Below are 27157 nucleotides of genomic sequence, written 5' to 3'. Positions count from 1 at the left end.
CAGTAGCTCATGCCTGTAACCTCAGCACTTTGGGAGGCTGAGGTGAGCAGATTGCTTGAGCTCAGGAGTTTGAGACCAGCTGGGGCAACATGGTGAAACCCTGTCTCTACCAAAAATGCAAAAATTAGCCAGGCGTGGTGGTGCATGCCTGTGGTCCCAGCTACTCGGGAGGCTGAGGTGGAAGGATCACTTGAACCCAGGAGGCAGAGGTTGCAGTGAGCTGAGATTGTGCCACTGCACTCCAGCCTGGGTGACAGAGGGAGACTCCATCTCAAAAAAAAAAAAAAAAAAAAAAAAAATTTATATCCAGTCTCATAGCTTTGAATAGCACCCGTATGACAGAACCCTCAACTTGGACTGGAACTCTCAACTTGGACTGCCCTCCTGTATTTTAGATTTATATATTTAACATCACAGCTGACACCTCCATTTAGACATTTATTAGACATTTCAAACTTAACATATTTAAACAGAGCTCCTGCCTGCTCTTCTCCTCCCTGCCCTGCCAAAACTGTTCTCCGTCTCAGTAAATGGCAACTTCATTCTTCCATATGCTCAGACCAAAAACCTTAATATTATCCTTGACCTTCTTTTCCCCCCATAACTCCATATCTAATGGCATACTACTAGTATCTACTTTATTGAGCTGTTAGTAATGAATGCCTGGCACATAGTAAATGATCATTAAGGTTAACGATTGGCCAGGTGTGGTGGCTAACACCTGTAATCCTAGCACTTTGGGAGGCCAAGGCAGGTGGGTGGATCACCTGAGGTCAGAAGTTTGAGGCTAGCCTAGCCAACATGGCGAAACCCTGTCTCTATTAAAAATACAAAAATTAGCTGGGCATGGTGGCGCACACCGTAATCCCAGCTACTCGGGAGGCTGAAGCAGGAGAATCACTTGAACCTGGGAGGTGGATTTTGCAGTGAGCTGAGATCACGCCATTGCACTCCAGCCTGGGTGACAAGAGTGAAACTCTGTCTCAAAAAAAAAAAAAAAAAAAAATCCCAGCACTCTGGAAGGGTGAGGCAGGCAGAATACCTGAGGTCAGGAGTTCTGCCTGGCTAATTTTTGTATTTTTGTAGTGATAGGGTTTCACCATGTTACCCAGGCTGTTCTTGAACTCCTGGATTCAAGTAATCCTCCCACCTCAGCCTCCCAAAGTGCTGGGATCACAAGCATGAGCCACCATGCCTGACCTGAGCTTCTTGAAAGAGTAGTCCATATAGAGTCTCTGTTTCCTTACCTCCTACTCTTTTTCTTAGTAAGATCTTTTCCTTCCTTCCTTCCTTCCTTCTTTCTTTTCTCTCTTTCTCTCCTTCTCTCCTTCTTTCTTGTTTTTGTTTGTTTGTTTGTTTGTTTGAGATGGAGTCTCGCTCTATCCCCCAGGCTGGAGTGCAGTGGCGTGATCTTGGCTCACTGCAACCTCCGCCTGGTGGGTTCAAGCAATTCTCCTGCCTCAGCCTTCCTAGTAGCTGGGACTACAGGCGTTTGCCACCATGCCTGGCTAATTTTTTATATTTTCAGTAGAGACGGGGTTTCACCATGCTGGCCAGGCTGGTCTCGAACTCCTGACCTCATGATCTGCCCCCCCCACCCTTGGCCTCCCAAAGTGCTGGGTTTACAGGCATGAGCCACTGCACCTGGCCTATTTTTATTTTTAATTGTGACAAATATACATAACATAAAATTTACCATCTTGAACTTTTTTTTTTTTTGAGATGGAGTCTTGCTCTGTTGTTCAGGCTGGAGTGCAGTGGCATGATCTTGGCTCACTGCAACCTCCGCCTCCCAGGTTCAAGTGATTCTCCTGCCACAGCCTCCCAAGTAGCTGGGATTACGGGCACCTGCCATCACACCTGGCTAATTTTTGTATTTTTAGTAGAGACGAGTTTTCACCAGGTTGGTCAGGCTGGCCTTGAACTCCTGACCTCAAGCTGTCCACTCACCTCAGCCTCCCAAAGTGCTGGGATTACAGGCGTGAGGCGCCCACCTTGCCTGGCTCATCTTGAACATTTTAGTATACAGTTTAGTAGCATTAAGTGCATTTACATTGTTGTGCAACCCATCTCCAGAATTCTTTTCATCTTACAAAACTGAAACTCTATACCCATTAAACAACTCCACATTCTCCTCTCCCTCCAGCCTCTGGCAACCACTGTTGTACTTTCTGTCTCGATGAATTTGACTATCCTATGTACCTTATGTAAGTGGAATCATACAATATTTTTGTGACTGTCTTATTTCACTTGGTATAATGTCCTTGGGGTTCATCTATGTTGTAGCATGTGTTAGTGTTTCCTTGCCTTTCACCCTGAATAATGTTTCATTGTATGTACAACATATAGCACATATTTGTTTATTCATTTGCCCATTGATGGATACTTGGGTTGCTTCTACCTTTTGGCTGTTGTGAATAATGTTGCTATGAACTTGAGTGTACAAATACATTCAAGTGTCCCTTTGAGACACTGCTTTCAATTCTTTTGGGTATATACCCAGAAGTGGAGTTGCTACATCATATGGTAAGTCTATTTTTAACTTTTTCAGGAATCACTGTCCTGTTTTCAACACTGCACAAGGGTTCCAATTTCTCTGCATCCTTACCAACACTTGTTGTTTTCTGCTTTTTTTTTTTTATAAGTAGCCATCCTGATGGGTGTGAGGTGGTATCCCATGGTTTTGATTTCTGTTTCTCTAATGATTAGTGATGTTGAACATCTTTTCACATTTGTGAAATGTCATTTGTAAATCTTCTTTGGAGATAAGTCTATTCAAGTCCTTTGCTTATTTTATTTTATTTATTTATTTATTTATTTGAGACAGAGTTTTGCTGTTTTTGCCCAGGCTGGAGTGCAATGGCACGATCTCGGCTCATTGCAACCTCCACCTCTTGGGTTCAAGTGACTCTCCTGCCTCAGCCTCCCGGGTAGCTGGGATTACAGATGTGCACCACCACGCCCAGCTAATTTTTGTATTTTTAGTAGAGATGGGGTTTTGCCATGTTGGCCAGGCTGGTGTCGAACTCCTGGCCTCATGTGATCCACCCACCTCAGCCTCCCAAAGTGCCTGGAATTACAGGCATGAGCCACCACACCCGGCCCATCTTTGGGATTTTGATAGGGATTACATTGAATCTGCAGATTACAGGCATGAGCCACTACACCTAGCCCATTTTTGGGATTTTGATATGGATTACATTGAATCTGCAGATTGCTTTGAGTAGTACTGATATCTTTTTTTTTTTTTTTTTCTGAGACGGAGTGTCAGGCTGTCTCGCTCTGTCACCGAGGCTGGAGTGCAGTGATCTCAGCTTACTGCAACCTCCGCCTCCCGGGTACAAGCAATTCTCTGCTTCAGCCTCCTGAGTAGCTGGGATTACAGGCGCCTGCCACCAAGCCTGGCTAATTTTTGTATTTTTAGTAGAGATGGGGTTTCACCATCTTGGCCAGGCTGGTCTTGAACTCCTGACCTCGTGATCCACCTGCCTTGGCCTCCCAAAGTGCTGGGATTACAGGCGTGAGCCACCGCACCTGGCCCTGATATCTTAACAATGTTAATGCTTCCAATCCATGAGCATGGAGTGTGTTTCCATATATTTGTGTCTTCTGCAATTTCTTTTAGTAATGTTTTTGGCTTTCACTGTACAAGTCTTTTGCCTCCTTGGTTAACATTATTCTTAAGCATATTATTATTTTTGGTGCTATTAGAAATGGAACAGTTTTAATTTCCTTTTCAAATCATTCGTTGTTAGTTATATAAAATTCAGAAATTCTTTTTTTTTTTTTTTTTTTTTTGAGACAGAGTCTTGCTCTGTTGCCCAGGCTGGAGTGCGGTGGCGCAATCTCGGCTTACTGCAACCTCCGCCTCCCAGGTTCAAACAATTCTCCTGCCTCAGCCACGCAAGTAGCTGGGATTACACGTGCACACCACCACGCCCAGCTAACTTTTTGTATTTTTAGTAGAGATGAGGTTTCACCATGTTGGCCAGGCTGGTCTGGAACTCCTGAACTCAAGTGATTCACCCACCTCAGCCTCCCAAAGTACTAGGATTACAGGCGTGAGCCACTGCGCCCAGCCAGAATTCAGCAATTCTATAAGTCTATGTGTATTGACTCAGCAAATCAGATATTGCCTTTCTGTTATAGAGGGTAAAGATTTATTTCTCTTAAACCCCGTGCCCTTATGTTCCAGCTTCCCCTTTCTTCCCAGCTTCTGTGTATAAGTTGTGTCATGATTTTTAGTTAAACCAGTATTCAGTATTTATATTATTATGATTTTATAAGTATTATTTCTAGCTAAGCTGTATAATATGCTATGATAATAGTTCCTTTGTTCAATTTTTGTTTTCCCTGGAGTTAATAATTACCTTGTTTTCTTAGTTTTATTTTATATAATAGACAGTATTTTTACATACCAGTTACTGTTCTTTTATTTTTTTTGAGATGGAGTTTCGTTCGCTCTTGTTGCCCAGACTGGAGTGCAATAGCGTGATCTTGGCTCACTGCAACCTCTGCCTCCCAGGTTCAAGTGATTCTTCTCCCTCAGCCTCCTGAGCATACCAGTTACTGTTCTAAGCCCTTTATAAAATTTAACTCACATAAACCTTCTAAAAACTGAGAGGCCGGATGCTTCATTACATTCCAGCTTCACTGGCCTTCTATTCCTTCCAAAGTCCCACCTTATAGCTTTTAACCGTGTGCTCCCTCTTTCTGGAATGATCTCTTTCATTCTCCGAATGGCTAGTTTCTTCTCATCCTTGAAGTCTTTCATACTTAAATGTCATCTTTCTGACTAGTCTAATGAAAATAGGCCACAGCCTTCTTTTTGTCTTTTTTTTGGTAGCCCATTTATCACAGTGGGTAATTATTAAATTATTTTATGATTATTTGATTAATGTCTCTCTCCCCACTAAATACTCCTGAAAATTTTATTAGGGCCAGAACCATGTCTGGTTTAGCTCAGCATTTTGTCCTTGGTACCTAACATAGTACCTAGTACTCTAAAGTGGGCATTGAATATTTATTGAATGAATAGATGTCAGCTCCTTTTATGTTTCAGGCAGCATGATAAGAGTTTTACATGTATGTATGTATGTATGTATTTATGTATTTATTTGTATTTACATATATGTATATATTTATTTATTTATTGCAAAAGGGGATCTCACTTTCTCTCCCAGGCTGGAGTGGAGTGGTGTGATCATAGCTCACTGCAGCCTCAAACACCTGAGCTCAGGTGATCCTCCTGCCTTAGCCTTCCATGTAGCCGGGACTACAGGTGTACACTAACACACCCAGCTGATTTTTTAAAAATTGTTTTTTTAGAGACAAGATCTCACTATGTTGCCCAGACTGATCTCGAACTCCTGGCTTCAAGTGATCCTCCCACCTCAGTCTTCAGAGTAGCTGGGATTATAGGCAAGAATAACCACACCTGGCTACCTGCATTTATTTTAATCCCCACAACAGTCCTATTTCATAGGCGTTGTTAACTGTCCCCATTTTATAGGTGAGGTCAAGCAACTTATCCAAAGTCACACAGCTAATACAAGACAATGGTAGAATTAAACCTAAATATTGGCTGGGCTTGGTGGCTCATGCCTGTAATCCCAGCACTTTGGGAGGTCAAGGCAGGAGGATCACTTGAACCCAAGAGTTCAAGACCAGACTAGGTAACATGGCAAGACTAAGTCTCTACAAAAAATTCAAATATTAGCCAGGTGTGGTAGCATGCGCCTGTAGTCGCAGCTACTCGGGAGGCTGAGGTGGGAAGATTACTTGAGCCCAGGAATTCGGGGCTACAGCGAACCATGATTGTGCCACTACACTCCAGCCTAGGCAACAGGGTGAGACCTTGACTCAAAAAAAAAAAAAAAAAACCCCAAAACCCCTAAGTCTCTGCGACTTTCGAGCCAGTGTTTTAACCATTTTCTGTTGGTTAATGGGATTTATAGTCGAGAAAAATACTTTTTAAAAAATTGAGTAAACATTGATTCCTTGCCTATTCAGTTGCTGAATGAACAGTGAAAAATTAAGTTAGTTATATAAAAAGTGAATCTGATTTTCCCTCATTTGTAAAATGAAGACATTAATTAGGAATGAAATTGATTTACTTTAACTCAAATTGAATTACTATTAAATTATTATTTTACAAATAATAGGATTTGCAAACTGGTAGGGCTGTACTCTAACCTTTACCCCACTATTTCAATTACCAAAAATAATATTTGCATAGCTCTTAAAGATTGTTGGGGTTTGAGGGTTTCAATTGGAAGCACTCCTCTTACTTCAATCCAGTTGAGAAATACGAAAAAGTTTGACAGAAATAAAGTAACACTTACTACTAATAAAACTAATATTCAAGAAGATAGCTTATATTTGTGGGCTAGTAGATGTTCTAATACTGAATCCAGAATTAGACAGATTTATCCATCTAAATACAAGCAGTACTTAAAAATCAAACAAAAACCTATGCACTTCTTCGTGTGGGCACTTACCCCTGTAAAATTTGACCAGTTCAGAGTAGCAAAGCTGAGTGTATACTCTCTGCAGCTAGCTGGATCTCAAAATAGGAAAGAAGGAGCTGTGTTTTTCTTCTAGTCACTAAGAAGGGAGGGGTGATATGCTAAACGCTTGGCTGTCTACATTGAAAGAAACATCTGGAGTAGGGAATAAGTGTTTTTCCCTAAGATGATAACAATCCAGAAAGAAGCAAGAGTCAAAAAATAAACATAAAAAATTTTAAAAGATGATACAAGATTCTCTTGAATTTGGTTCCATTTTCACTTATTAGATCAATGCTTAAATCTAGTAGATTTATTTTTTTTTGAGACAGGGTCTCACTGTCATCCTGGTGGAGTGCAGTAGCATGATCACCACTCACTGCAGCCTCAACCTCTGTGGACTCAGGTGATCCTCCCACCTCAGCATCCAGAGTAGCTGGGACTACTTACAGGCACATGCCACCATGTCCAGCTAATTTTTGCATTTTTCTTTTTTTTTTTGTAGAGACAGAGTTTCGCCATGTTGCCCAGGCTGATGTCAAACTCCTGGGCTCAAGGGATCTTCCCACCTTGGCCTCCCAAAGTTCTGTGATTACAGGCATGAGCCACCGCACCTGGCTCTAGTAGACTTTTTGATGATTCAGGTAAAATGATAAACTAAATCCCTTTACCTGTTTTTTGGTGTCATTTTAGACTACTGATTTGAGCATATTTAAAGTATGGGTTTTTTGTTTTTTTTTTAAATGGGGCTTATAGTTAACGAAAACCATTGACTGTCCCTGTGTTTCTTTTTTTTCTTCTTGTTTTTCTTTTTTTTTTTTTTATTCAGGGTTTCACTGTGTTGCCTAGGCTGGAGTGCAGTGGCCCGATCTTGGCTCACTGCAGCCTCAACCTCCTCGGCTCAAGTGATCCTCACAGGTCAGCCTCCTGAGTAGCTAGGACTATAGGTGCACACCACTATGTTAGGCTAATTTAAAAATTGTTTTGTAGAGGCAGGGTCTCCCTGTGTTGCCCAGGATTGTCTCAAACTCCTGGGCTCAAGCAATCCTCCCATCTCTGTCTCCCGAAGTGTTGGGATTATAGCCGTGAGCCACCATACCTGGCCTCTTTATTTATTTTTTAACCATCCCATATTTCATTTCTTTTTATTATTTTTATTTATTTATTTATTTATTTATTGAGATGAAGTCTCACTCTGTCACCCAGGCTGGGGTGCAATGATACAATCTTAGCTCACTGCAACCTCCGCCTCCTGGGTTCAAGCAATTCTCCTGTCTCAGCCTCCAAATTTCTTTTTTGAAAAATTTTATATAGAGACAGTATCTCACTGTGTTTCCCAGGCTGGTCTCAAACTCCTGGCCTCAATGATTCTCCTGCCTTGGTTTCTCTAAGTGTTGGGATTACAGGCATGAGCCACCACACCCAGCCCCATACTTCATTTCAAATTGTCCATGAAGGCCGGGCGCAGTGGCTCACGCCTGTAATCCCAACACTTTGGGAGGCCGAGGCGGGTGGATCACCTGACGTCAGGAGTTCGAGACCAGCCTGGCCAACATGGTGAAACCTCATTGCTACTAAAAATACGAAAAAATTAGCTGGGTGTGGTAGCAGGCGCCTGTAATCCCAGCTACCTGGGAGGCTGAGGAAGGAGAATCACTTGAATCCAGGAGGCAGAGATTGCTGTGAGCTGGGATCATGCCATTACTCTTCAGCCTGGGCAACAGAGCAAGACTCCATCTCAAAAAAAAAAAAGTACTGAGAGTCACCTTTTTTTTTTTTTGAGATAGTCTTGCTCTGTGGCCCAGGGTAGAGTACAGGCTGGTCTCGAACCCCTGACCTCAAGGATCCACCCGCCTCGGCCTCCCAAAGTGCTGGGATTACAGACATGAGCCACCACACCTGGCCTAGAGTCACCTCTTTTTTTTAGAGGCGGGGGTGGAGTCTTGCCCTGTCCCCCAGGCTGGAGTGCGGTGGTGCAATCTTGATCTCAGCTCACTGCAACCTCCACCTCCCAGGTTCAAGTGATTCTCCTGCCTCAGACTCTCAAATAGCTGGGATTACAGGCGTGTGCCACCACACCTGGCTAATTTTTGTATTTTTAGTGGAGACGGGGTTTCACTATGTTGGCTAGACTGGTCTCGAATTCCTGACCTTAAGTGATCCGCCCACCTCAGCCTCCCAAAGTGCTGGGATTATAGGTGTGAGCCACCATGCCCGGCCATAGAGTCACCTTTTAAAACCAGCTATAGGCCGGGGGTGGTGGCTCACGCCTCTAATCCCGGCAGTTTGGGAGGCCAAGGCAGGGGGATCACAAGGTCAAGAGTTTGAGACCAGCCTGACCAACATGGTGAAACCCCATCTCTACTAAAAATACAAAAATTAGCCAGGCGTGGTGTCGCATGCCTGTAATCCCAGCTACTCAGGAGGCTGAGGCAGGAGACTCGCTTGAACCCAGGAGGTGGAGCTTGCAATGAGCCGAGATCATACCACTGCACTCCAGCCTGGGCAACAGAGCGGGACTTTGTCTCAAAAAAAAACCCATCTATGCTGGGCAGTTATGTGGCGTGTATTCTCTGCCTCAGGCTCTGTTTTAGAGATGTCTTTCTTGTTTTACATTGTTGTTTTTAGGAAGAGGAGTTGCAGGAAATATTTGTTTCTTTCTCTTACATGATTTGAGCTTCAGTAAAATATATTTATCCTGTGACTGACTTTTCTACCTGGAAATGAAGTAGAGTGATGCCACCTAGGCTGAATTCTGTGCCAGTTCATGGTAACCTCTGGTAACCTAACGTCTCAAGATAGTTTTAGTGGTTGGAATGTCTTCTTCTGTCTACCCATCCTCATCACATTTTGTTGTTGTTGAGACAGTCTTGCTCTGTTGCCATGCTGTAGTGCAGTAGTGCAATAATGGCTCAATGCATTCTTAGCCTCTCAAGTTTAGTGATCTTCCCACCTCCTGAGTAGCTGGGACTACAGGCACATGCCACCATGCCCAGCTAATTTTTAATTTTTTTTTTTTTGTAGAGCTGGGACTTTGCCATGTTGCCCAAGCTGGTCTTGAACTCCTGGGCTCAAGCAATCCACCTGCCTCAGACTACCAAAGTGTTAAGATTCTAGGCATGAGGCACCACACCTGGCCCTCATCACATTTTTTTAAACTATATATTTAAATTTCAATAGTTTTTGGGGTACAGGTGGTTTTTGGTTACATGGATAAGTTCTTTAGCGGTGATTTCTGAGATTTTAGTGCACCTGTCACCTGAGCAGTTTATACTGTACCCAATATGTAGTCTTTTATCCTTCACACCCCTTCCAGCCTTCCCCTCCCAGTCCCCAAATTCCATTATATTACTCTTGTGCCTTTGCATCCTCATAGCTTACCTCTCATTTATAAGTGAGAACATATAATATGCGGTTTTCCATTCCTGAGTTACTTCATTTAGAATAATGGCCTACAGCTCCATCCAAGTTGCTGCAAAATACATTATTTTGTTCCTTTTTATGGCTGAGTAGTATTCCATGGTGCATATATACCACATTTGCTTTATCCACTTATTGGTCGATGAGCACTTAGGTTGTTCCGTATCTTTGCAGTTGCAAATTGTGCTGCTATAAACATGTACCTCATCACATTTTTATAACAGCTCTATTGAGATATAATTCACACGTCATACAGTTTAAAGTTCACACATCATACATTTAAAGTATACAATTCAGTGGCTCTTAGTATATGCAGTTTTGCATCCACTACCATAATAAATTTTAGAACATTTTATTATCCCCAAAAGGAAATCCTACCCACTTACCTATCACCACTTAATCCTCCCATTGCTCCTCTCCCATTGCCCTAGGTAGTCACTAATTTACTTTCTATATCTATAGATTGCCCTATTCTGGACATTTTATATAGATGGAATCATGCAACATGTGGTCCTTTGTGATTGGCTTCTGTCTCTTTACATAATGTTTTTGGGCTTACTTCACATTGTACCATGTATCAGTACTTTCTTCCCTTTTATGGCTGAATAAATATTTCATCATATGAATATATCACATTTTATTTATCCAGTTATCAGTTGATAAACATTTGTCTTCTTTCCACTTTGGGCTATTATGAATAGTGCTTCTGTGAAATTTGTGTACAGGTTTTGTGTAAGCATATGTTTTCTTCCCTTTTTTTTCTTTTTTTTTTTTGAGACAGGGTCTCACTCTGTTGCCCAGGCTGGAGTGCAGTGGCACAATCTTGGCTCACTGCAATCTCTGCCTCCTGGGTTCAAGTGATTCTTATACCACAGCCTTCCGAGTAGTTGGGATTACAGGCATGCACCACCACACCTGGCTAATTTTTGTACTTTTATTTATTTTTATTTTTTTTCGAGACAGAGTCTCGCTCTGTCGCCCAGGCTGGAGTGCAGTGGCGCAATCTCAGCTCACTGTAAGCTCCACCTCCTGGGTTCACGCCATTCTCCTGCCTCAGCCTCCTGAGTAGCTGGGACTACAGGCACCCGCCACCACGGGTTATTATAAATGTATAATGCATTATAAAATAATACATTATAATACATTATAAATATAATGTATAATATAATGTGTAATATATTGTACATTATAATGTAAAATATAATGTATAATATAATATGTATAATAAAATAATATAAAATAAATGTATATTATATTTTATATACAAAAAATATAATTTTTTTGTATTTTTAGTAGAGACAGGGTTTCACTGTGTTAACCAGGATAGTCTAGATCTCCTGATCTTGTAATCCCCCGCCTCAGCCTCCCAAAGTACTGGGATTACAGGCATGAGCCACTGTGCCCAGCCTAGTTTTTGTATTTTTAGTAGAGACAGAACTTCACTATGTTGGCCAGGCTGGTCTTAAACTCCTGGCCTCAAATGATCCGACTGCCTCAGCCTCCCAAAGTGCTGGGATTACAGGCTTGAGCCACCACAACTGGCCCTGTGTGGGCATGTTTTCAATTCTCTTAGGTGTATACCTAGCAGTGGAGTTGCTAGGTCACATGGTAACTTTATGCTTTAAACATTTGAGGAACTGCCCAACTATCCTCCAAAGCAGCTGCATCGTTTTGCAATGCCATAAGTGGTATACGAGGTTTCCAGTTTCCAATTTCTTTACACCCTTACCAGAACTTATCTTTTTTATTATAGCCATTCTAGTAGGTATAAAGTGACAGCTTGTTGTGATTTTGATTTGCATTTCCTTGATGGCTCTCCATTAAAAGTTTATTATTCTGGGCCGGGTGCGGTGGCTCAGACCTGTAATCCTAGCACTTTGGGAGGCCAAGGCGGGTGGCATCATTTGAGGTCAGGAGTTCAAAACCAGCCTGGCCAACATGGTGAAACCCCGTCTCTGCTAAAAAATATTTTTAAAATTAGCTGGGCATGGTGGCGGGTGCCTGTAATCCCAGCTACTCAGGAGGCTGAGGCAGTAGAATCGCTTGAACCTGGGAGGCAGAGGTTGCAGTGAGCTGAGATCGCACCACTGCACTCCAGCCTGGGCAATGAGAGCGAAACTCCATCTGAAAAAACAAAAACGAAAAAAGTTTATTGTTCTGGCTGGGCATGGTGGCTCATGCCTGTAATCCCAGCACTTTGGGAGGCCAAAGTAGGAGGATTGCTTGAGTCCAGGAGTTTGAGACAAGACTGGGCACATAATGAGTCTCTGTCTCTATTTAAAAAAAAATTAATTATTGCTCTGTTTATCCTTTCAAGGCCCAAGTGTCTTTTTTGAGAGACTTCACCCTCAGGAATTAATTGTGTCTTCTTTCATATTCTTATACCATTAGCACAGATATTTTGTTCTGCTACTTTTCTTTTCTTCTTTTTTTTTTTTTTTTGAGACTGTTTCGCTCTTGTTGCCCAGGCTGGAGTGCAATGGCATGACCTCAGCTCACTGCAACCTCTGCCTCCCAGGTTCAAGTGATTCTCCTGCCTCAGCCTCCCAAGTAGCTGGGATTACAGGTACCCACTACCACGCCTGGCTAATTTTTTTTGTATTTTTAGTAGAGACGGGGTTTCACCATGTTGGCCAGGCTGGTCTCGAACTCCTGACCTCAGGTGATCCACCCACCTTGGCCTCCCAAAGTGCTGGGATTACAGGTGTGAGCCACCGCGCCCAGCCCATTCTGCTACTTTTCTAGATTGTAAGCTCTAGTTTGTGAACTTGTTAGTGACTCCTTGTGGATGTGCATTTAAATTTATTATGTACCTCCCTGTGGAGCATGTTAATAAATAAATATATTATGAAATATTTCACTCATACACCATTCATCTATGAGTCCCCAGAGCATCAAGCAGTGTTTGTACATAGTTGGTATTCAAATATTTGCTTGGCTGGATGTGGTGGCTCACACCTGTAATCCCAGAACTTTGGGAGGCTGCCAAGGTGGGCAGATCACATGAGGTCAGGAGTTCGAGATCAGCCTGGCCAACATGGTGAAACCCCATCTCTACTAAAAATACAAAAATTAGCCAGGCATGGTGGCGCATGCCTGTAATCCCAGCTACTTGGGAGGCTGAGGCAGGAGAATTGCTTGAACCTGGGAGGCAGAGGTTGCAGTGAGCTGAGATTGCGCCACTGCATTCCAGCCTGGGCAACAGAGTGAAACTCTGTCTCAAAAAACAAACAAACAAACAAATATTTGCTGAATGACTGAAATAGTGCAAAGGATCTCATGGGTAATTATTATGGGGTCTGTTACTTCTCAGAGAAAGTGGACTTTCTCTTATTAGGTGATACAATGACTTGGAACCCAGGAAATAATGTATTTTAGGCAAACGTTCAGATATGTTATATGTCCTGGAGACCACTGGCTCCAGGAATATGTATTGTGGATCATCCACATTCCCGTTGCATTAGGAATTTTGATGTCAGGCTGCTGGATTGTGTATCTGTGAGACTTTTTAGGGATTTATTAACATGATACACAATTAGCAAACCGTGTGTTTATTTCACTCATTTTAACAAATATCCGTGCCTATTATGTGCCAGGAACTTAGCTAGGTATCAGATGTGGGATTGAGTTTTCTACTGCTCTGGCAGTTCATAGTTAAGGGCCCAGGGTGAGGATGACTTTGATGGCAAATGAATGGATACAGGATTCATAAATTTTATGAAACTAGACTAAATGAGCACTTGATCGGAGAGCTTAATTTTCAGAAATACAATTTCTTTATTTGTTTTGATTTGTTTTCTTGAGTCAAAGTCTCACTCTGTCACCCAGGCTGGAATGATCTTGGCTCATTGCAACCTCCGACGCCCAGGTTCAAGTGATTCTTGTGCCTCAGCCTCCCGAGTAGCTGGGATCACAGATGTGCACCACCACATCTAATTTTTTTATTTTTAGTAGAGACGGGGTTTCACCATGTTGACCAGGCTGGTCTTGTACTCCTGGCCTCAAGCGATCCACCTGCCTCTGCCTCCCAAAGCGCTCAGATTACAGGCTTCAGCCACTGGGCTGGGCCAGAAATACAGCTTCTTTAAAGACAATGTTTTACTTATACTAGATTATAATTACAAGTAGCTCGTCTGATTGGATCATTATCCTAAAAGATCTGATGAAAACCTAGTGATTGGGAAGTAGGCATTGTGCCACCCTCCTTCTATCATTATAATCTCTTGAAAGAGAGCAAATGGAAGGACACTCTCTTGTCTCCTAGTTTCATGCGACTCAGTAAGACAGGAAACATGAAGTTTCTGCTACAGGTACAGGGGAATTCGATTTTTCTTTTTCTGGGTGAAAGATGAAGGAGTTATATATTTTTATGTCCACGTTCCCACCAGCCTTTCCCTCAGATTAATGAATGTTCTGGGGAAGGGAAGGATAGGACTGTATTATTACTCATACTAGTTTGAAATGGTTCTCAAGGGCCATCAGTCTTATGTCAGGCCCTATGCTAGAAAATGAAGAGCCAGGCAGGGTGCGGTGGCTCATGCCTATAATCCCAGCACTTTGGGAGGCTGAGGCGGGCAGATCCACCTGAGGTCAGGAGTTCGAGACCATCCTGACCAACATGGAGAAACCCCGTCTCTACTAAAAATACAAAATTAACCGGGCGTGGTGGTGGGCGCCTGTAATCCCAGTTACTCAGAAGGCTGAGGCAGGAGACTCACTTGAACCCAGGAGGCGGAGGTTACAGTGAGCTGAGATCATGCCATTGCACTCCAGCCTGGGCAACAAGAGCGAAACTCCGTCTTGAAAAAAAAGAAAATGAAGAGCCAGATGTTTTCCTTAATCCTCCTGTACTATGGTGGATTTCATAAACTGCAGCAGATTCTAAATCTTAAATCTCATTTGCTATTTATTGATATGTCCTAAATGTCATTTTCATGTGAGAATCAATGTCAGGGTTATTAGAAGACATGAATTGGCTGAATTGTCAGTTCTCCAGGTTTCTCTTAAGAAAGGGATAGACTAGACCAGGCGCAGTGGCTCATACCTGTAATGCCAGCCCTTTGGGAGGCTGAGGTGGGCAGATTGCTTGAGCTCAGGAGTTTTGAGACCAGCCTGAGCGACATGGTGAAACCCTGTCTCTACAAAAATACAAAAATTAGCCAGGTGTGGTTGCATGTGCCTGTAGTCTCAGTTACTCAGGAGGCTGAGGTGGGAGGATCACTTGAGCCTGGAAGGTTGAGGCTACAGTGAACTGTGATCGTGTCATTACATTCCACCCTGCCTGGGTGACAGAGTGAGACCCTTTCTCAAAAAAAAAAAACAAAAACAAAAAAAGGCCAGGCACGGTGGCTTACGCCTGTAATTCCAGCACTTTGAGAGGCCGAGGTGGGTGGATCACATGAGATTGGGAGTTTGACAGCAGCCTGGCCAACATGATGAAACCCCGTCTCTACTAAAAATACAAAAATTAGCTGGGTGTGGTGGCACACATCTGTAATCCCGGCTACTTAGGAGGCTGAGGTAGGAGAATCGCTTGAACCCAGGAGGCAGAATTTGCAGTGAGCCGAGATTGCGCCATCGCACCCCAGCCTGGGTGACAGAGCAAGACTCTGTATCAAAAAAATAAATAAATAAATAAATAATAAAAGGAAGGGAGGAAGGGAAGGGATAGGCTGAGGCAGGAGGATTGCTTGAGGCCAGGAGTTCAAGACCAGCCTAAACAACATAGCAAAAAATTTAGAAATCAGCCAGGTATGGTGGCATGCATCTGTATTCCTAGCTACTTGGGGGACTGAAGCAGGAGGATCACTTGAGCCCAGGAGTTTGAGGCTGCAGTGAGCTATGATCGCACACCACTGCACTCCAGCCTGGGTGACAGAGCAAGACCCTGTTTCAAAAAAAAAAAAAGAAAAAAAAAGGGATAGATCTCTGCTCTAACATCCATCAATTTGCTTCACTCCTTTGAATGGCATGCGGTTTTATTTGGCTCCTAGAAAACGAAACCTTGCAGGTTTTTACTCATAACCTTGGTTTATGCTCATGAGGTGGAATGGCGGAAGTCATTTGAATTAGTGGTATTTAGAAGAGGGCTCATAATTGTACTGTGCCCCTCATGATTTCAAGATTTAAGCAGAGCCATCACATGTGGCCTAAAATCTTAGATGTCTGGGATGATATTAGATTTGCTTTTAGAAGTAAGGGATGGTAGCATATCATCATGTAGCAAAGAAATATGTAAAGAAATCCAATAAAAGAGTATTCTAGGTATGAGTCTTCTTATGAAGTAGACTGGAAGTGAATGAACAACATTAATGGGTTTATATAGAGAGAAATGACATGATCACATATACTTGAGAAGGCTAATGCTAGCTGCATTATTGAGGGTGGTTTGGAGGTGTAGGAGAAGAGAGGCAGTCAGACAAGTTAAGAGATATTAGAAATAAGGGAGTTCAGGAAAAGGTACAGAAATTAATTTTAGACTTGCAGAATTTGTGATTACCTGCTTGATGTATATATGTTGAATGCTTTCAGAATAAACATGGGTTAATTCATTCACTTAGTAAACATTTGAGTACTTGAGGCCAGGCATGGTGGCTTACACCTGTAATCCCAGCATTTTGGGAAGCCGAGGTGGGCAGATCACCTGAGGTCAGGAGTTCAAGACCAGCCTGGCCAACATGGCAAAACCCAGTCTCTACTAAAAATACAAAACTTAGCCGGGCATGGTGGCATGCGCCTGTAGTCCCAGGTACGTGGGAGGCTGAGGCAGGAGAACCGCTTGAACCCAGGAGGTAGAGGTTGCAGTGAGCCGAGATCGTGCCACTGCATTCAGCCTGGGTGACAGAGGAAGGCATGAAAAGCCTGGTAGTGTGATGACGAGTCTTGAAGTATGATTGATTAACTAAAAGCTAATGTATTGCCTTAGAAATGTAGGCATGTAAAGGAAGTAATGTTTTTAAAAAGTTCTAGTATTTCACTGATTTTTTTGTGTGAAATGCAGGAATTTCAGTTTTATTCCCTGGAGGTAGGAAGTAGTCTCAAGGCTGGGGCTTTTTTGACTTTGGATCTGCCAGTGAAACCTAGACAGTACCCACTTGGTTACCAAGGCAGAAAAGGAAACTTTGATTGATTATTCAAATTCAAAGCAGGATGCTAGGGAACAGCAGATTTAAGGTTAGTTGGATGACTAGAATTTAGCATATAAAGATGTGTGAAGACACCCGTGTGGAAAGGACATTTCTATTCCCAGAAGCATCACTCCCTTCTCAGAGTGAGCAGCCACATGTAAAAGCAGAAGGAAAGCAAGAGAGGTAGGATAACTGAGATGGTAGATATAAAATCCTTAGCACAGGCCAGGTGCAGTGGCTGACACTTGTAATCCCAACACTTTGGGAGGCGAAGTCAGGAGGATCCCTCAAGCCCAGGAGTACGAAACCAGCCTTGGCAACATAGCGTGTCTCTACAAAATTAAAAAATGTAGTGGCAAGTGCCTGTAGTCCCAGCTACTTGGGAGGCTGAGGTGGGAGGCTTGCTTGAGCCTGGGAGGTCAAGGCTGCAGTGAGTCATGATCATGCCACTGCACTCCAGCCTGGGTGACAGTGCAAGACCCTGTCTCAAAAAATAAATAAAATACTTAGCACCATATACAACAAGTGCCAAATATCAGTAATAGTTATTCTTTTAAAATGAAGAGTGCTTTTTTTTTTTTTTTGAGACAGAGTCTCGCTTTATCCCCCAGGCTGGAGTGCAGTGGTGCACTCTCGGCTCACTGCAACCTCATCCTCCCGGGTTCAAGCAATTCTCCTGTGTCAGCCTCCTGAGTAGCTGGGATTACAGGCGCCCAGCTAATTTTTGTATTTTTAGCAGAGACGGGGTTTCACTATGTTGGCCAAGCTAGTTTCCAACTCCTGACCTCATGTGATCTGCCTGCCTCGGCCTCCCAAAGTGCTGGGATTACAGGCGTGAGCCACTGCTCCCTGCCAGGAGTCTTTTTTGAGACAGAGTATCACTCTATTAAGCCATCCTCACACCTCAGTCTCTTGAGTAGCTGGGACTGCAGCCATGCACCATCATGCCTGGCTAATTTTTGTATTTCTTTTTTTATGTGTGTATGTGATAAAGATTATTCTGTCGCCCAGGCTGGAGGGCAGTGGTGTGATCTCTACTCACTACAACCTCCGCCTCCCAGGTTTAAGCAATTCTCCTGCCTTAGCCTCCCCAGTACTAGGATTATAGGCGCACACCACCAAGTCCGGCTAATTTTTGTACTTTTAGTAGAGATGGGGTTTCACCATGTTAGCTAGGCTGGTCTCAAACTCTTGACCTCAGGTGATCTGCCCACGATGGCCTCCTAAAGTGCTAGGATTACAAGCGTGAGCCACTGCACCCAGCCTAATTTTTGTATTTCTTTTAGTAGAGGCGAGGTTTTACCATGTTGCCCAGGGTGGTCTCAAACTCCTGGGCTCAAGTGATCCACCCGCCTTGGTCTCCCAAAGTGCTGAGATTACAAGTTTGAGCCACTGCATCTGACCAAGAGTCTGTAAAAATTGAGTCTTTTTTAAAAAAAGAATTCTTGTAATTTAATTTCTTTGTTTTTTTTTTTTTTTGAGATGGAATCTAACTCTATCACCCAGGCTGGAGTGCAGTGACACAATCTCGGCTCACTGCAGCCTCAGCCTCCTGGGTTCAAGCGATTCTCCTGCCCCAGCCTCCCGAGTAGCTGGGACTATAGGCGCATGCCACTATGTTCGGCTAATTTTTGTATTTTTAGTAGAGACAGGGTTTCAGCATGTTGGCCAGGCTGGTCTTGAACTCCTGTCCTCAAGTGATTCACCCACCTTGACCTCCCAAAATGCTGGGATTATAGGCGTGAGCCACCACACCCGGCCGAATTCTTCTAAAATTAGAACAAAGGACAAAATTCTCCTTCCTTTGCAGATATAGATAATTCACCCATATTGAGCTGTCATCTGTCTGCAGAGGCTTGATGTTTCCCCTATCAGCTGTCAAGGATCCAGGAGAACTTGAGATGCCTTTGTGGAAAGCACATTTAAAGATTTAGAGCTTTCTCTTCACAATAGAAAAGACATGGAATCAACCCAAATGCCCATCAATGATAGGCTGGATAAAGAAAATCTGGTAAATATATACCATGGAATACTATGTGGCCATAAAAATGAACAAGATTATGTCCTTTGCATGGACATGGATGGAGCTGGAAGCCATTATCCCCAGCTAACTAATACAGAAACAGAAAACCAAACACTGCATGTTCTTGCTTATAAATGGGAGCTGAACAATGAGAACACATAGACATAGAGAGGGGAACAACACACACTGGGGCCTGTTGTATGGACAGGCGGGGTAAGAGCATCAAGATAAATAGCTAATGCATGTGAGGCTTAGTACCTAGGTGATGGGTTGATAGGTGCAGCAAACCACCATGGCACCTGTTTCCCTATATAGCAAACTCGCACATGTATCCTGGAACTTAAAATAAAATGTTTTAAATAAATAAATAAAATAAAATAGTAATATTAACAGTGGTAGTAGTGGTAATAAACAGCTTAGTTTTTTCATGTAGTAGTATATTTTTAGTATCCTTCCAGGAAAAGATACATGGATGTGCCATATTATTTTTAATGGCTTACATGGTACTCCTTTTATGTATGCACTATAATTTATGTAACCAGTTTTCTCATTGATGAGTATATGCTTTTTCAGTATTTTACTATTATAAACGAATGATGCAATGAATATCCTTGTACATATATATTTGTGCACATATATAAGCATCCCTACAAGTGGAATTTCTGAATAAAAGGATATATACACTTAAAAAAAAAAGATTTAGGGCTTTGAGGCAGGCAGCCAAGTACCTGGATACCTACTTAGTGAGCTGGCCCTCAACATCTTGAGGACTACCTCTGTCTGACTCAGAAAGTTACTTTTGTTTAAATTATATAGCAATTCCTTCTGTTTTGTTTTTCTTTAATTGTCTAGGACTGAGACTGAGATCTTTAAGACATAATATTAAGAAGACCTTGGTACAAAATTAGCCAGGCATGGTGGCACATGCCTGTAATCCCATCTACTCGGGAGGCTGAGGCAGGAGAATCACTTGAACCCAGGAGGCGGAGGTTGCGGTGAGCCAAGATCGCGCCATTGTACTCCAGCCTGGGCAACAAGAGCAAAACTTGGTCTCAAAAAAAAAAAAAAAAAAAAGGAAGAAGAAGACCTTGGCCAGGTATGGTGGCTCATACCTGTAATCCAAGCCCTTTGGGAGGCTGAAGTGGGAGGATTGTTTGAGGCTAGGAGTTCAAGATCAGCCTGGGCAACATAGCAAGACTCCGCCTCTATGCATTTTATTTTATTTTGAGACCAGGTCTCACTCTGTCACCCAGGCTGGAATGCAGTGACACGATCTCAGCTCATGCAGCCTCCACCTCCTGGGCTCCAGTGATCCTCCCACCTCAGTCTCCTGAGTAGGTGGGATTACAGGTGCCTACCACCATGCCCAGCTAATTTTTGTATTTTCAGTAGAGATGGGGGTCTCATCATGTTGCCCAGGCTGGTCTCAAACTCCTGGCCTCAAACAGTCCTCTCACTCCGCCTCCCAAAATGCTGGGATTACAGGCATAAGCCACCACAAATGTTTTTTAAAATTAGCCACGTGTGGTGGTGTGTGCCTGTAGTCCTAGCTACTTGGGAGGCTGAGGCAGGAGGATCACTTGAGCCTAGGAGTTTGAGATTACAGTGAGCATAATCATGCCACAGCACTCCAGCCTGGAAGACAGAGCTAGACTCTGTGTCTTTAAAAAAAAAAAAAGGAGAGAGGGAGTGAGAAATAACCTCAATTCCCTATAAATTGGTGGTGTAGTATTTAAATAATACTACACAGTGGCTCACTCAGGCCTGTAATCCCAGCATTTTGGGAGGCCAAGGCTGGAGGATTGCTTAAGCCCAGAAGTTCAAGACCAGCCTGGGCAACATAGCGAGACCTGAAAAATAATAAATAAAGGATAGAGAATTATGCTGTAAGATACCCTATAAAAATCTCTGGGGATCATAGGATCTAAAGTATTTAATGTAAAAGTATGTCACTGTAATCTCCTCTTATACTAAACATTACTTTGTCTTTTAGCTTTTTTTTTTTTTTTTTTTTTGGTGACAGAGTCTCACTCTGTCACCCAGGCTGGAGTGCAGTGGCGCGATCTGGGCTCACTGCAACCTCTGCCTCCCGAGTTCAAGCGATTCTCCTGCCTCAGCCTCTGGAGTAGCTGGGATTACAAGCATGCACCACCACACCCAGCTAATTTTTGTATTTTTAGTAGAGACAGGGTTTCACAACGTTGGCCAGACTGGTCTTGAATTCTTGACCTCAGGTGATCCACCCGCCTCAGCCTCCCAAAGTGCTGGGATTATGGGTGTGAGCCACCTCGCCTGGCCTGTCTTTTAGCTTTTAAGCAGCTGCTGAGAACTAATACTAACCACATTCTGAACTATATTTAAGGCCAAAATAACATGAAAGAAGTATAGAGGTAAAACTGCTCCCTTGGTAGTTCACTTTATCAGTGATTGAACAGAGCTGAGAAGGCAGCTCATTCATGATGATGATATTAACTGATAATATTAACTGATGGTATTATTTATTCATCAATAAAGTCACTATGGATTCAAAGATAGGCAACTCAGACAGTTTTCTGCCTTTATGGAGCTTACAGTCAGCAAAAACACTGTGGGACTGGTCCCTCTAATCAGGAGGTAAATTCTTTAGGCTTTTTGCTCTATAGTAAGCCATTGCCTACCCTAGCCTTCATCTCTCTATCAATTTGGAAATAAACGCATTTATGATGCTCTCTTGTTGAAGAATTAGAACTTCCTCAGCTGAGAAACATAAGAAGGGAATCCATGGTAGGGTTCTGGAGAAACCATAGCTTCTTTTTATTCTTCCCTTCTCCGGTAAGAATATGTCAGTTCCCTGGGTGCTCATATGTATTACCCTTTTCTCTCTTACGTATTATAGGTAAACATATTATTAGTTTACAGGGTCTTTGTCTCCAAATTGTTTTAGGAAGCCAGATAAGCTTTACTTAGGGGCTTTCTTAACCATTTCTCCCCCCTTGTATTCTCTTACCCTTAAAAGTGAATATTTTTCCACCATTTTTCTTTGGTGTCAAACCTATGCAGCAATTTCAGAAGGTACGTGAGAATAGCAAGAGATAAAAGTTGTTTTATAGTAAGCAATGGCTTACTATAGAGCAAAAAGCCTAAAGAATTTACCTCCTGATGAGAGGGACCAGTCCCACAGTATTTTTGCTGACTGTAAGCTCAATAAAGGCAGAAAAGTTGTTTTCTTTTGAGCCGTATCTTCTTTTCTAAGAATTTTTTCAGGCCTTGTAGTAAGTTTATTATTGACTAAGTCATATTTTTAAACTATAGCTAAGACCTTAGTATTAAAACCAAGATGGTAAGCATGGTAGCAAACCAATAGCCTCTTTTTTCTTTTCTTTTCTTTTTTTTTTTTGAGACGGAGTTTCGCTCTTGTTGCCCAGGCTGGAGTGCAATGGCGCGATCTCAGCTCACCGCAACCTCCGCCTCCCAGGTTCAAGCGATTCTCCTGCCTCAGCCTCCTGAGTAACTGGAATTATAGGCATGCACTACCATGCCCGGCTAATTTTGTATTTTTAGTAGAGACGGGGTTTCTCCACGTTGGTCAGGCTGGTCTCCAACTCCCGATCTCAAGTGGATCCACCCGCCTCAGCCTTCCAAAGTGCTGGGATTACAGGCGTGAGCCACCTCGCCCGGGCTTTTTTTTTTTTTTTTTTTTTTGAGACGGAGTCTTGCTCTGTCGCCCAGGCTGGAGTGTAATGGCGAGAACTCATCTCACTGCAAGCTCTGCCTCCTCCTGGGTTCACACCATTCTTCTGCCTCAGCCTCCTGAGAAGCTGGGACTACAAGCATGCACCACCACGCCCAGCTAATTTCTGTATTTTTAGTAGAGACGGGGTTTTGCCATGTTGGCCAGGATGGTCTCAGTCTCTTGACCTCATGATCCGCTAGCCTCGGCCTCCCAAAGTGCTGGGATTACAGGCGTGAGCCACTGCGCCTGGCCTTTTTTTCTTTTTTTGAGACAGAGTTTTGTTCTGTCACCCAAGCTGGAGTGCAATGATGCAATCTTGGCTCACTGAAACCTTTGCCTCCCAGGTTCAGGCGATTCTTCTGCCTCAGCCTCCCGAATAGGTGGGATTACAGGCATGTGGCACCATGCCCGGCTAATTTTTGTATTTTTAGTAGAGACGGGGTTTTGCCATATTGGCCAGGCTGGTCTTGAACTCCTGACATCAAGTGAACCACCCGCCTTGGCCTCCCAAAGTGCTGGGGTTACAGGCGTGAGCCACCAGCTGCCTCTCTTCAATTTATTTATTTCCCCAGTAACCCTTGTATTCTTGTTTGGACAGTCCTGGCATCATTGATACTTTCTTTCAGAAACATTATCTCACATTGAGAATGGGGATAGATGAACGTCAACTGAGGCAGGTGGTCTCTTCATCTGCTTGTGCTTGGCACATAGTATGGTGCTACTAAAGTTGCTTTTTTTTTTCCCTCCCTCCCTCCCTTCCTTCTTTCCTTCCTTTTTCTTTTTCCTTTTTTTTTTTTTTGAGACAGAATCTTACTTTGTCACCCAGGCTGGAGTGCAGTGGCACAATCTTGCTTACTGCAACCTTTACACCTCTGCCTGCCAGGCTCAAGTGATCCTCCCACCTCAGCCCTGTGAGTAGCTGGGACTACAGGTGTGTGCCACCATGCACACCTAATTTTTGCATTTTTTTATAGATGTGGGGTTTCACCAGGTTGCCCAGATTGGTTTTGAACTCCTGGGCTTGAGGGATCTGCCTGCTTCAGTCTCCCAAATTGCTGGGATTACAGGCGTAAGCCACTGTGCTTGGCCTCTTTGTTTTTTTAAGAGTTAGGGTCTCACTATGTTGCTCAGGCTAGTCTCTAACTCCTGGCCTCAAGCCAACCTCCCACCTCAACCCCCTGAGCAGGTGGGATTACAGGCTTGAGCTACCACGCCAGCTGACAGTTGCTTTTATTATCATTGTTACTGTTGACATCGTGGCTATCATCATCATCATCCTCATCACTGACAGACCTACAGTCTCATATTCAGAGAAGCAGCTTTGTTTTCTCAGCTAAGGATCAATAATAGCAACTCCTTAGAGATAAAGAAGGACATTTTTTTTTTTGGAGATGGAGTCTCGCTCTGTCGCCCAGGCTGGAGTGCAGTGGCACAATCTCGGCTCACTGCAAGCTCTGCTCTGCCTCCTGGGTTCACGCCATTCTCCTGCCTTAGCCTCCCTGAGTAGCTGGGACTACAGGTGCCTGCCACTAAGCCTGGCTGATTTTTTTGTATTTTTGGTAGAAACGGGGTTTCACCGTGTTAGCCAGGATGGTCTCCATCTCCTGACCTCGTGATCCCCCCACCTCGGCCTCCCAAAGTGCTGGGATTACAGACGTGAGCCACCGTGCCCGGCCAAGAAGGACATATCTTATTTAATGATCTCCAGCAGTGAACTCCTTATTCTAAACTCAGGAACTGTGATTAAGAATTTAGGTCATGGCCGGGCGCGGTGGCTCACGCCTGTAATCCTAGCACTTTGGGAGGCCAAGGCGGGCGGATCACGAGGTCAGGAGATCGAGACCATCCTGGCTAACACGGTGAAACTCCGTCTCTACTAAAAATACAAAAAGTTAGCCAGGCGTGGTGGCGGGCGCCTGTAGTCCCAGCTACTCGGGAGCCTGAGGCAGGAGAATGGTGTGAACCCGGGAGGCAGAGCTTGCAGTCAGCCAAGATCGGGCCACTGCACTCCAGCCTGGGCAACAGAGCAAGACTCCGCCTCAAAAAAAAAAAAAAAAAAAAAAAAGGATTTAGGTCACAATCTTCTTTTTTTTTTTTTTGAGACGGAGTCGCCCTCTGTCACCCAGGCTGGAATGCAGTGGCACGATTTCAGCTTACTGCAACCTCCGCCTCCCAGGTTCAAGCATTTCTCCTGCGTCAGCCTCCCAAGTAGCTGGGATTACAGGCATGTGCCACCACGCCTGACTAATGTTTGTATTTTTAGTAGAGACGGGGTTTCATCATGTTGGCCAGACTGGTCTCGAACTCCTGACCTCAAGTGATCCACCTGCCTCGGCCTCCCAAAGTGCTGGGATTACAGGTGTGAGCCACCGTACCCGGCCATAGGTCATAGTCTTCTTGACTGCGTTTTATCTTTATGAAATATATATTTATCACAACCTTCATAATTTTTTTTTTTTTGAGACGGAGTCTCTTTCTGTTGCCCAGGCTGGAGTGCAGTGGTGCAGTCTCGGCTCACTGCAACCTCTGCCTCCCGGGTTCAAGCAAGTCTCCTGCCTCAGCCTCCTGAGTAGCTGGGACTACAGGTGCATGCCACCACACCTGGCTAATTTTTTGTATTTTAATAGACAGGGTTTCACCTGTTGCCCAGGCTGATCTTGAACTCCTGAGCTCAGGCAATCCACCCACCTCGTCCTCCCAAAGTGCTGGGATTACGGGCGTGAGCCACTGCACCCTGCCTCAACTAATTTTTGTATTTTTTGTAGAGATGGGGTCTTGTTATATTGCCCAGGCTGGTCTCAAACTCATGGGTTCAAGCAATTCTCTCACCTCAGCCTCCCAAAGCGCTGGGATTACAGGTGTGAGCCACTGTGCCTGGACCAGTGTATTATTATTATTGCAGAACTAGTAATTAAATGGAAATTTCAAAGTGATTCTTTTTAAAATTTATTTAACTTTTATTTTAAGTTCATGGGTATATGTGCAGGTTTGTTATACAGGTAATCTTGTGTCATGGGGGTTTGTTTTACAAATTATGTTGTCACCCAGTTATTAAGCCTCATGACCTATTAGTTATTTTTCCTGTTCCTCTCCCTCCTCTCACCCTCCACCCTCAGACAGACCCCAGTGTGTATTGTTCCCCTTAATGTAAATGTGTGTTCTCATCATTTAGTTCCCACTTTATAAGTGAGAACATGTGGTATTTGGTTTTCTGTTCCTGCATTAGTTTGCTAAGGATAATGGCCTCCAGCTCCAACCATGTTCCTGCAAAGGACAGGATCTCATTCTTTTTTATGGCTCCGTAGTATTCCATGTATATATGTACAATCTTTTCTTTATTCAGTCTACCATTGATGGGCATTTAGGTTGATTTCATGTCTTTGCTATTGTGAACAGTGCTGCAGCGAACATACACATGCTTGTGTCTTTATGATAGAATGATTTCTATTCCTTTGGGTATATACCCAGAAATGGGATTGCTGGGCTAAATGATATTTCTGTTTTTAGGTCTTTGAGGAATCACTACATTGTCTTCCACAATGGTTGAAATAATTTACACTCCCACCAACAGTGTATAAGTGTTCCCTTTTTTCCATAACCTCATAACCTCACTAGCATCTGTTATTTTTTTACTTTTTAATACTAGCCATTCTGACTTTTGGGAGATGGTATCCCACTGTGGTTTTGAGTTGCATTTCTTTCTTTTTTTTGAGATGGAGTCTCGCCCTATCACCCAGGCTGGAATGCAGTGGCGTGATCTCGGCTCACTGCAAGCTCCACCTCCCAGATTCACGCCATTCTTCTGCCTCAACCTCCTGAGTAGCTGGGATTATAGGCGAATGCCACTGCACCTGGCTAATTTTTTTTTTTTTTTTGCATTTTTAGTATAAACGGGGTTTCACCACGTTGGTCAGCTGGTCTTGAACTCCTGACCTCGTGATCCGCCCCACCTTGGCCTCCCAAAGTGCTGGGATTACAAGGGTGAGCCACCGCGCCTGTCCTGCATTTCTTTTCCAAACGTGCTGTCACCCAGGCTGGAGTGCAGTGGCGCGATCTCAGCTCGCTGCAAGCTCTGCCTCCCGGGTTCACGCCATTCTCCTGGCTCAGCCTCCTGAGTAGCTGGGACTACAGGCACCCACCACCATGCCCAGCTAATTTTTTTGTATTTTTAGTAGAGACAGGGTTTCACCATGTTAGCCACAATGGTCTCGATCTCCTGACCTCATGATCCGCCTGCCTCGGCCTCCCAAAGTGCTGGGATTACAGGTGTGAGCCACCACGCCCAGCCTACAGAGTGTTATCTGGGAAATCCTAATGTAAGTGCTGGCAAAAAGAGGGAAAAAGGAATAGGAAATATAAAGGATGTATT

General features: G+C 43.6%; 1 protein-coding gene across 5 annotated transcripts in view; it reads left to right on the top strand.

Annotated features, from left to right (window-relative positions):
- RBMS2 (RNA binding motif single stranded interacting protein 2) overlaps positions 1-27157 on the top strand; it is a 94189-nt gene that overhangs the window by 14394 nt on the left and 52638 nt on the right. The gene's annotated exons all lie outside the window — the stretch shown is intronic.

Source organism: Pan paniscus, chromosome 10 (assembly GCF_029289425.2).
Source record: "Pan paniscus chromosome 10, NHGRI_mPanPan1-v2.0_pri, whole genome shotgun sequence".
Taxonomy (NCBI): Eukaryota; Metazoa; Chordata; class Mammalia; order Primates; family Hominidae; genus Pan; species Pan paniscus.
The sequence above is the reverse complement of the archived record's forward strand: the minus strand, read 5'-3'. Positions and strand labels throughout refer to the sequence as shown.